Raw genomic sequence first — 11,781 nt, 5'->3', positions numbered from 1 at the left:
TATTATTTACACTTCTTGCTATGAAGCCAAGGATTCTGTTAGCTTTATTGCGAACACTTATGCACTGTTGTCTTGGAACATGTGGTTTTCCAGTACCACTCCCATCATCACAACCCTCCACGTTTCTGGGTCCCCATGTGGCTCCAAGTGACTGAAGTCACTCACAATCAGTAGCTTCGCCCTGCTCTTATAAGCCATTCTGGCCACTTCAGCAAGTGTCAACCATCCATCTGTTACTCTCATCATACTCTTGCCTTGGCCTCCTGCTGTTCTGTGGTGGGTCATACATCACTGCAATTACCACCTTGGGACCTTCAGACTTAAGTGTTCCTATTATGTAGTTTTTGCTTCTCATCTGTCTCTTCTCTCCAGCTCATCAAAATCCCCTGGCCACGCCTCTTCACTGATCGCTACTAGGTCCTCTCTCTCTCTGCTCCCTGAGCTTTGTCATACCTCGTCTTAAAGCTATGTATGGTTCCTGTCTCCACAACATCACTTGCTAGGCTACTCCACTTCCTGACGACTCTATGACTTAAGAAATATTTCCTGACATCACTGTGTCTCGTCTGAGTCTTCAGCTTTCAATTGTGACCCCTTGTCTCTGTATCCCATCTCTGGAACATCCTGTCTCTATCCACCTTATCTATTCCACGCAGTATTTTGCATGTCGTTATCACATCTCTCCTGACCCTCCTGTCCTCCAGTGCCATCAGCCCGGTTTCCCTCAACCTTTCTTCGTAGTACATACCCCTGAGCTCCGGAACTAACCTTGTTGCAAACCTTTGTACTTTCTCTCATTTCTTGTCGTGCTTGACCAGTTATGGGTTACAAACTGGTGCTGCTTACGCCAGGATGGGCCTGACGTGCACAGTGTACAATGTCTTGAACGATTCCTTACTAATGTATCGGAATGTATGGGTGTGTGTCTGTGTATGAGTGTTTGTGCTTGTGTGTGTGTGTGTGTGTGTGTGTGTGTGTGTGTGTGTGTGTGTGCGCGCATGTACTCACCTATTTGTACTCACCTATTTGTGGTTGCAGGGTTCGAGTCACAGCTCCTGGCCCCGCCTCATCGCTGATTGCTACTAGGTCCTCTCTCTCCCTGCCCCATGAGCTCTATCATACCTCGCCTTAAAACTATGTATGGTTCCCGCCTCCACTACGTCACTTTCTAGGCTATTCCATGGCCTGACTACTCTATGACTGACGAAATACTTCCTAACATCCCTTTGATTCATCTGAGTCTTCAACTTCCACCTTGTCTATTCCGTGCAGTATTTTATATGTCGTTATCATGTCTCCCCTGACCCTCCTGTCCTCCAGTGTCGTCAGGCCGATTTCCCTCAACCTTTCTTCGTAGGACAATCCCCGTAGCTCTGGGACTAATCTTGTTGCAAACCTTTGCACTTTCTCTAATTTCTTGACTTGCTTGGCTAGGTGTGGATTCCAAACTGGTGCTGCATACTCCAGTATGGGCCTGACGTAAATGGTATACAGAGTCTTAAACGAATCCTTACTGAGGTATCGGAACGCTCTCCGTAGGTTTGCCAGGCGCCCCTATGCTGCAGCAGTTATCTGATTGATGTGCGCCTCAGGAGATATGCTCGGTGTTATACTCACCCCCAGATCTTTTTCCTTGAGTGAGGTTTGCAGTCTTTGGCCATCTAAACTATATTGTGTCTGCGGTCTTCTTTGCCCTTTCTCACTCTTCATGGCTTTGCATTTGGCAGGGTTAAATTCAAGGAGCCAGTTGCTGGACCAGGCTTGTAGTCTTTCCAGGTCTCTTTGTAGTCCTGCCTGATCCTCATCCGATTTGATTCTTCTCATTAACTTCGCATCATCTGCAAACAAGGACACTTCTGAGTCTATCCCTTCCGTTATGTCGTTCACATATACCAAGAACAGCACAGGTCCTAGGACAGACCCCTGTGGAACCCCGCTTGTCGCAGGCGCCCACTCTGACACCTCGTCGCATACCATGACTCGTTGTTGCGTCCCCGTCAGGTATTCTCTGATCCATTGCAGTGCCTTTCCTGTTATATGTGCCTGATCCTCTAGTTTTTGCAGTAACCTCTTGTGAGGAACTGTGTCGAAGGCCTTCTTGCAGTCCAAAAATATGCAGTCGATCCACCCCTCTCTCTCTTGTCTTCTGTCATCTTGTCATAAAACTCTAGTAGGTTTGTGACACAGGATTTTCCTTCCCTGAAACCGTGCTGGTTGTCAATTATACACTTGTTTCTTTCCAGGTGCTCCACCACTCTCCTCCTGATGATCTGTCTCCCTTTTTAAAAATTGGGACTACATTTGCCATTTTCCATACCTCAGGGAGTTGCCCAGTTTCAAATGATGTGTTGAAGATCTTTGTTGATGGCTCACACAATATCTCTGCTCCCTCTTTAAGGACCCACGGAGAGATGTTGTCTGGTCCCACCGCCTTTCAGGTGTCAAGTTCGCATAGCAGCTTCTTCACCTCCTCCTTGGTTATATGTACTTCATCCAGCACTTTGCTGGTGTGCCCCCCAGTTTTGATTTCCTGGAGTCCTACTGGTTTCCACTGTAAATACCTCTTTAAATCTTGTGTTGAGCTCCCGACATACCTCTCGGTCGTTTCTTATGAATTCCCCATCACCATTCCTCAGTCTGATTACCTGGTCCTTGACTGTTGTTTTCCTCCTGATGTGGCTGTACAACAGCTTCGGGTCAGTCTTTACTTTTGATGCTATGTCATTTTCATATTGTCTCTGAGCCTCCCTTCTTATCTGTGCATATTCGTTTCTGGCTCTTCGGCTAATCTGTTTATTTTCCTGAGTTCTCTGTCTTCTGTACCTTTTCCATTCTCTAGTACACCTAGTTTTTGCCTCCCTACACCTTTGGGTGAACCAAGGACTCGTTCTGTTCTTCCCATTATTTCTGTTTCCCTTGGGAACAAACCTCTCCTCTGCCTCCTTGCATTTTGTTGCCACATAGTCCATCATTTCTTGTACTGGTTTTCCTGTCAGTTCCCTCTCCCACTGAATGTCTTGAAATAAGTTCCTCATGCCTGAGTAGTTCCCCCTTTTGTAGTTTGGTTTTTCCCAGCCTATTCCTGCTACTCTCTCAAATTGGAGCTCAACTATGTAGTCGAAGCACAGAACCACATGATCTCTAGCTCCCATGGGCCTTTCATACATGATACCCTCGATGTCCGAACTACTCAAGGTGAATACAAGGTCCAGTCTTGCTGTTTCATCCTCTCCTTTCTCTCTGGTAGTGTCTCTAACATGTTGATGCTTGAGGTTTTCCAGTACAACATCCATCATCTTGGCTCTCCATGTTTCGGGACCCCCATGGGGCTCCAGGTTTTCCCAGTCAATCTCCTTGTGATTAAAATCACCCATAACTAGTAACTTTGCTCCCCCCATGTGTGCTCTCCTGACCACCTCGGCTAGAGTCTATCATTGCTCTGTTGCTCTCATCATATTCTTCTCTTGGCCTGCTGCAGTTCTGTGGTGGGTTGTACATTACTGCAATTATCACCTTATGTCCCTCAGACTGGATTGTTCCTACTAAGTAGTCCCTTTCGCCCGTGCCATCCATTCCTTCCATTTTCTCAAAACCCCACTGGTTTTTAATGAGCAGTGCAACTCCTCCTCCCCCTCTCCTCCCTTTGTCTTTCCAGAGGATTTGATATCCGGATGGAAAGATTGAATCAGTTATTATTCTGGTGAGTTATGTTTCTGTGAGTGCTATTATGTCTGGGGATGTCTCCTTGATTCTTTCGTGCCACTCCTCATACTTGTTTGTTATTCCATCTGCATTTGTATACCACACCTTCAACTTCTTTTCTAAGACTGTGGTCTGGGAGGTGTATTGGGGTTGGGGAAGTGGGAGACCTGGTAAGGAACTATGGGTTGTTGCTGTGGGGGTGGAGTTTGTAATGTAGTGGGTGGGGGCATTGGATGTGGCATGGGTGTTTTGATTTAGAGTGTTTGGTTGTACTGGGGTTGACCTGGTTGGGAGGCTTCTATAGGAAGTTGTGAGGGAGGCTGTATTTGATCTTCTTCCTGGGTCTGGGATCTCCTGTCTGTCTTCTCCATCCCCTCTCTTTCCTCCTTTCGCCTTTGTACCATCTCTCTCAGTTTCTGCCTTTCTTCATGTGTTCTGTCGCGGTCGAGATACACCTTCCTGTATGCCGGCATGTCCCTTAATCGTGCTTTCTCCTGCAGGATCCTGTTCCGAGTCGCTTCTGTCTTGAAGGTCACTTTCACTGGCCGGTTTCTTTTTTTTTCAAACCCCCCTATTCTCCGAAAATTTTCCAGCTGGGTCATGTCGTCTTCTATTGCTTTCATGATGCCTTCAATTGCTTTTTATTCCCCTTGTTTTCTTGCTTCATATGTTTCCCCTTCAACTTCCTGGAGCTCATACACAAAGACTGACCTCACCCTTTCATTCTCCCACTGCATATCCCTGTGTATCCCCTCATTTAATTTGGTTTCCTCCACTGCAGCTTTCCTTTCTTCAGTTTCACTAGCTAATGTACTTGGGCTCAGTGGCCTGTCATTTTCCCTTCTCGGCTTTCCTTGGGCTCTGTTGTTGTCGTCTGTTAGGGCCTCCACATAAAGCTTAGCTCTTTCATTTACTACAGTCTCCACTGATAGAGCTTCTACATGCAGTTTTGCTCCTTTCCCTACAGTCCCCTTATTTGTGGCTGAGGTAGCAGTCTCTGTTGTCAATCCCAAAATGTTCTTTAGTTCTTTAGGCTGTTTCAGATTTTTCAGTTCCTCTTCTAAAATCTGTATCCTAGCCTCTGCTGCTTTGACATGCACCTCCCACTTCCTGCTTTCCATGTCTATCCTCTCTTCCATTCTCATGCTAAGTTCTTCTAGTTTCCTTTCCCATTCATGTTCCCTTTTCATGAGCTCTGCTGCCCAATCGTCCTTTGCAGCTTCCTCCTCCTGTCCCTTGGTTTTTCTTGTTGCTCTCTGGCAGCCCATTTTTGTTTTATCCTGATTGCCTCAGATTGGGAAACCTATGTAGTTCTGTATGTTATGTTAGTAGTGTGTATGTTAGAGTGTGGGGGGGTAGGTAGTGGAGGAACTGTGGCTATGTGGGAGAGGAGTGGGGAGGGGTTGGGAGGGGGAGGGTGAACGAGTGTGTGTGTGTGTGTGTGTGTGTGTGTGTGTGTGTGTGTGTGTGTGTGTGTGTGTGTGCCTGTGTGTGTCTGTAATTTTGTGTGAAATTATATGTGGGTTTATTATGTACTGAAAGGTAGGTGGCTTGTCCGTTTCAATGTAGAGTCTCAGTGGTCCTTGGCTGCCCACAACTTCTTGTGACCTGACCCCCAACCTCCTGGGACTTGACCGGCACGTACTTACAGTGTGTGTGTGTGTGTGTGTGTGTATGTGTGTGTGTGTATGTGTATGTATGTGTGTGTGTGTATGTGTGTGTGTGTGTGTGTGTGTGTACTCACCTATTTGTGGTTGCAGGGGTCGAGTCTTAGCTCCCGGCCCCGTGTGTGTGTGTGTGTGTGTGTCTTTGTATGTGTGTGTGTGTGCATGTGTGTGTGTGTATATGTGTATGTGTGTGTGTGTGTGTGTGTGTGTGTATGTGTGTGTGTGTGTGTGTGTGTGTGTGTGTATTCGCCTAGTTAGTTACAATTTTGTCCTAGAACAGGTGTGTGTGTGTATGTGTGTATGAGGGGGAGATACTGTTAATACATACCAGTAATTCTATGAGTGTCTGCCCTTGTGTGTGTGTGTGTGTGCATGTGTGTGTGTGTGTGTGTGAGGGAGGGATGGTTAGGGGGGTAGGTGGTGTGTGTGTGTGTGTAATTATGTGTTGAATTATGTGTGGGTTAATTATGTGTCTGAAAAGTAGGTGGCTTGTGCTTGGAGTGTAATGTGGATTCTCAGTGGTTGCTTGTGTCCACAACCTCTTGTGACCTGACTCCCACCCTCCTGGGACTTGATGCTCACCTACTTACAATGTTGCCAATGCTTGACCTGGCACCTAGCTTACAGTAAGTTAATCGCCTTGTTCAATGGATTACCAATTGCTATTCCTTATTGAATACTTGAGTGCCTATTCTTTATCGTCTTGGCGTAGATCCACCTCAATTTCTTCTCGTTAATAATGTACCCTATTCAATGTATTTCTCTCACTGGTCACACGATTATTTCACTTTATTATCTTTCTTGGGTGACACTTGACAACGTCGCCTTACCACCCACACTAACCTGCCCACTCTGCGCCACAACGTTTTTATTTTCTAGATCACTTACAAAATTTTGGCTCTCCCCTCACTTATATGGCTCAGGCAGATTAAAAATCACTTCTTGGATTGTTCACTACCCTGACACGCTTAGCAACCCTTGCAGAACACTTGGGTAGCCCTCAAAAACACTTATATTCCCGGTGCACGGAAGGCGTGACTTGCGCGCTCGCTGTCCCCACTGTGTGCATGTGTGTGTGTGTGCATGTGTGTGTGTGTGCATGTGTGTGTGTGTGCATGTGTGTGTGTGTATGTACTCACCTCATCTAGCGTGTTCGTGTGTGTGTGTGTGTGTGTGTACTTACCTAATTGTACTCACCTAATTGTGGTTGCAGGGGTCGAGACTCAGCTCCTGGCCCCGCCTCATCACTGATCGCTACTAGGTCCTCTCCCTCTCTGCTTCCTGAGCTTTGTCATACCTCTTCTTAAACCTATGTATGGTTCCTGCCTCCACTACTTCACTTGCTAGGCTATTCCACTTCCTGACGACTCTATGACTGAAGAAATACTTCCTAACATCCCTGTGACTCGTCTGAGTCTTCAGCTTCCAATTGTGACTCCTTGTTTCTGTGTCCCCTCTCTGGAACATCCTGTCTCTGTCCACCTTGTCTATTCCCCTCAGTATCTTGTATGTCGTTATCATGTCTCCCCTGACCTTCTGTCCGCCAGTGTCGTCAGTCCGATTTCCCTCAACATTTCCTCGTACGACATTCCCCTGAGCTCTGGAACTAGCCTTGTTGCAAACCTTTGTACTTTCTCTAACTTCTTGACGTGCTTGACCAGATGTGGGTTCCAGACTGGTGCTGCATACTCCAGTATGGGCCTAACATACACAGTGTACAGTGTCTTGAACGATTCCTTATTAAGGCATCGGAACGCTATTCTCAGGTTTGCCAGGCGCCCATATGCTGCAGCAGTTATTTGGTTGATGTGTGCCTCCGGTGACGTCCTCGGTGTTATGGTCACCCCTAGATCTTTCTCCCTGAGAGAGGTCTGTAGTCTTTGTCCACCTAGCCTATACTGTCTGCAGTCTTCTTTGCCCCTCCGAAATCTTCATGATTTTGCATTTGGCAGGGTTGAATTCGAGAATCCAGTTTCTGGACCACGTGTCCAGCCTGTCCAGGTCTTTTTGCAGTCCTGCCTCATCCTCATCCGATTTAATTCTTCTCATCAGCTTCACATCATCTGCGAATAGTGACACTTCAGAGTCTATTCCTTCCATCATGTCGTTCGCTTATATCAAAAATAGCACTGGTCCTAGAACTGACCCCTGTGGGACCCCGCTCGTCACAGGCGCCCATTGTGATACCTCTTCACGTACTATGACTCGTTGTTGCCTCCCTGTCAGGTATTCCCTGATCCATTGCAGTTCCCTCCTTCTTATATGTGCCTGATCCCCCAGCTTCTGCACTAATCTCTTGTGAGGAACTGTGTCAAAGGCCTTCCTGCAGTCCAGGTAAATGCAGTCAACCCACCCCTCTCTCTCGTGTCTTACTTCTGTTACCTTTTCATAAAACTCCAGAAGCTTTGTGACATAGGATTTGCCATGCTAGTTTTCATTTATAATCTTGTTCCGTTCCAGGTGTTCCACCACTCTCCTCCTGATGATCTTCTCCATGACTTTTCATACTATAAATGTCAGAGACACAGGTCTGTAGTTTAGTGCCTAATTTCTGTTTCCTTTCTTAAATATGGGGACTACATTTGCTGTCTTCCATTTCCCAGGTAGTTGCCCAGTTTCAAGGGATGTGTTGAAGATTGTGGTTATTGTCACACACAGCGTCTCTGTTCCTTCTCTAAGGACCCACGGGGAGATGTCCGGTCCCATAGCCTTTGAGGTATCAAGGTCACTTAGCAGCTTCTGCACCTCCTCCTCGGTTGTTCGTATATCATCCAACACTTGTTGGTATATTCCCTCTTGATGTTCCCTTTTTGCTGTCTTCCCAGAGGCCTTCCTGTCTCTACTGTAAAACTTCCTTAAATCTCCTGTTTAGCTCCTCACATACCTCCTGATCATTTCTTGTGAGTTCCCCACCTTCTGTCCTCAGTTTGATCACCTGGTCTTTGTTGTCTTCCTCATTATGTGGCTATACAACAGTTTCGGGTCAGTCTTGATTCTCGATGCTATGTCATTTTCATACTGTCGCTGGGCCTCCCTCCTTACCTCTGCATACTCGTTCCTGGCTCTGAGACTAATCTCCCTATTTTCATGTGTTCTCTGCCTTCTGTACTTTTTCCATTCCCTATTGCACTTTGTTTTTGCCTCCTTACAACGTCGTGTAAACCATGGGCTCGCTCTGGTTTTCCCATTGTTTCTGTTGCCCTTGGGAATAAACCTTTCCACTGCCTCCTTGCGTTTTGTTGTTACATATTCCATCATTTCATTTATTGGCTCTCCTGCCAGTTCTCTGTCCCATGGAACCTCCTGCAGGAAGTTCCTCAAATCTATGTAGTATCCTCTTTTATAGTCTGGCTTTTCCAATTCAACTCCTGTTACTCTCTCCATTTGCAACTCTACTATGTATTCAAAGCACAGAACCACGTGGTCACTAACTCCTAGGGGACTCTCATATGTGATGTCCTAAATGTCTGAACTGCCCAGGGTGAACACAAGGTCCAATCTTGCTGGTTCATCCTCCCCTCTCACTCTGGTAGTGTCCTTAACAAGTTGGTGCATGAGGTTTTCCAGCACCACGTCCAACATCTTGGCTCTCCATGTTTCGGGACCCCCTTGTGGCTCCAGGTTTTCTCAGTCAATCTCCCTTTGGCTGAAATCACCAATAGCCAGCAACTTTGCTCTGCTGGAGTGAGCTCTTCTTGCCACCTCAGCAAGTGTGTGTGTGTGTGTGTGTGTGTGTGTATTCACCTATTTGTACTCGCCTATTTGTGGTTTCAGTGGTCGAGTCTTAGCACCTGGCCCTGCCTCTTAACCGGTTGCTTCTGGGTCCTCTCTCTCCATGCTCTATGAGCTTTATCAAACCTCGTCTAAAACTATGTATGGTTCCCTCCTCCACTATTTCACTTTCTAGGCTATTCCACTGCCTGACAACTCTATGACTGAAGAAATACTTCCTAACATCCCTTTGACTCATCTGAGTCTTCAACTTCCAATTGTGACCTCTTGTTTCTGTATCCCCTCACTGGAACATCCTGTCTTTGTCCACCTTGTCTATTCTGCGCAGTATTTTATATGTCGTTATCATGTCTCCCCTGACCCTCCTGTCCTCCAGTGTCGTCAGGCTGATTTCCCATAACTTTTCTTCATAGGACATTCCTCTTAGCTCTGGAACTAACCTTGTCGCAAACCTGTGCACTTTCTCTAATTTCTTGACGTGGTTGATCAAGTGCGAGTTCCAAACAGGTGCTGCATACTCCAGTATATAGGCCTGACGTACACAGTGCACAGTGTTTTGAACGATTCCTTGCTAAGGTATCGGAACGCTGTTCTCAGGTTTGCCAGGGGCCCATATGCTGCAGCAGTTATCTGGTTGGTGTGTGCTTCCGGAGGCATGCTCGGTGTTATACTCACCCCAAGATCTTTCTCCTTGAGCAAGGTTTTCAGTGCTTGGCCACCTAGCCTATACTCTGTCTGTGGTCTTCTGTGTCCTTCCCCTATCTTCATAACTTTGCATTTAGTGGGGTTAAATTCGAGAAACCAGTTGCTGGACCAGGTGTCCAGTCTATCCAGGTCTCTTTGAAGTCCTGCCAGATCCTCATCTGATTTAATTCTCCTCATTAACTTCTCATCGTCTGCGAACAGAGACACTTCTGAGTCTAACCCTTCCATCATGTCATTAACATATACCAAAAGTAGCACTGGTCCTAGGACTGACCCCTGTGGTACCCCGCTCATCACAGGTGCCCACTATGATACCTCATTACGTACCATGACTCGTTGTTCCCTCCTTGTCAGGTATTCTCTGATCCATTGCAGTGCCCTTCCTGTTATATGCACCTGATCCTTTAGCTTCTGCACTAATCTCTTGTGAGGAACTGTGTCAAAGGCCTTCTTGCAGTCCAAGAAGATGCAATCAACCCACCCCTCTCTCTCATGTCTTATCTCTGTTACTTTATCATAAAAACTCCAGAAGGTTTGTGACACAGGATTTGCCTTCCATGAATCCGTGCTTGTTAGCGTTTATACTCTTGTTCCGTTCCTGGTGTTCCACCACTCTCCTCCTGATAATCTTCTCCATAACTTTGCATACTATACACGTCAGTGCCTCTTTCCTGTCTCCTTTTTTAAAAATGGTAACTACATTTGCCGTCTTCTATACCTCAGGTATTTGCCCAGTTGTGTGAGTGTGTGTGTGTGTGTGTGTACTCACCTATTTGTGGTTGCAGGGGTCGAGACTTAGCTGTGTGTGTGTGTGTGTGTGTGTGTGTGTATGTATGTGTGTGTGGTGTGTGTGTGAGTGTGACCTGACCCCGCCTCTTCACCGGTTGCTACTGTGTGTGTGTGTGTGTGTGTGTGTGTGTGTGTGTGTGTGTGTGACTTAACTGAATACAGAAACAAATGCCACACTGCGTTACTCAAACGAATTTCTAATAACATCTCTACAGGATGTACGTGTTGACGACAGTGATGCCCACTACCTGTTGACGACCTTGATGCCCACTGATGACCCCCACTACCTGTTGACGACCGTGATGCCCACTACCTGTTGACGACCGTGATGCCCACTACCTGTTGATGACCATGATGCCCACTACCTGTTGACGACCGTGATGCCCACTACCTGTTGACGACCGTGATGCCCACTACCTGTTGACGACCCTGATGCCCACTACCTGTTGACGACCATGATGCCCACTACCTGTTGACGACCGTGATGCCCACTACCTGTTGATGACCGTGATGCCCACTACCTGCTGATGACCATGATGTCCACTACCTGTTGATGACCGTGATGCCCACTACCTGCTGATGACCATGATGCCCACTACCTGTTGACGACCGTGATGCCCACTACCTGTTGACGACCTTGATGCCCACTACTTACAACAGCTGCAGTAGCACATCTCTCACTTTGCCTCTCACTTTACTTGATCTTTGTAATTCTACAACAGCCGCTGTATCACACCTCTCACTTCACTTCTCACTTCACTTCTCACTTCACTTCCAGAACTTCATGTCTTTCATATTTCTTCATGTAATAATCTGAATAAATTTGCATTTAGTAAAGTTATTTTTTTCCAATCCTTTAAAAGTTACAATGTAAGGAAGGATCTTCAACCTGAGTCCAGGAAGGAAGGATCTTCATCCTGAGTCCTGGTAAGAAGGATCTTCAACCTGAGTTCTGGCATGAAGTCTTGCAAGCTTCCATAGCTGCTAAATATCTAATAATCTACTTAACGAAGTCTTTATCACCCTACTTATGACTGATAAGCCGAACAGCAACAGTGACACAGAATCAGAAACAAGGAGATAATATAACGACACTAAGTAGGGACCACCTGTAGATCCTCCGCAATAGTCACAAAACTCCCATACTACTGAATCTAAGTTCAGCATTAGAAAATCTCCGACTGCG

At 46.5% G+C, this 11,781-nt stretch overlaps 1 long non-coding RNA gene across 1 annotated transcript; it reads right to left on the bottom strand.

The window, feature by feature from the left end:
• Window positions 1-10,718: 10,718 nt before the first annotated feature.
• LOC138855421 (uncharacterized) lies at window positions 10,719-11,426 on the bottom strand. The gene is made up of 3 exons (XR_011394658.1): window positions 11,195-11,426; window positions 10,894-11,090; window positions 10,719-10,854 (listed from the first exon to the last, which is right to left on the bottom strand). It is a non-coding gene; the product is annotated as an uncharacterized lncRNA (long non-coding RNA).
• Window positions 11,427-11,781: the final 355 nt, after the last annotated feature.

The sequence above is a fragment of the Cherax quadricarinatus genome, chromosome 93 (assembly GCF_038502225.1).
Source record: "Cherax quadricarinatus isolate ZL_2023a chromosome 93, ASM3850222v1, whole genome shotgun sequence".
Lineage (NCBI taxonomy): Eukaryota > Metazoa > Arthropoda > Malacostraca > Decapoda > Parastacidae > Cherax > Cherax quadricarinatus.
The sequence above is the reverse complement of the archived record's forward strand: the minus strand, read 5'-3'. Positions and strand labels throughout refer to the sequence as shown.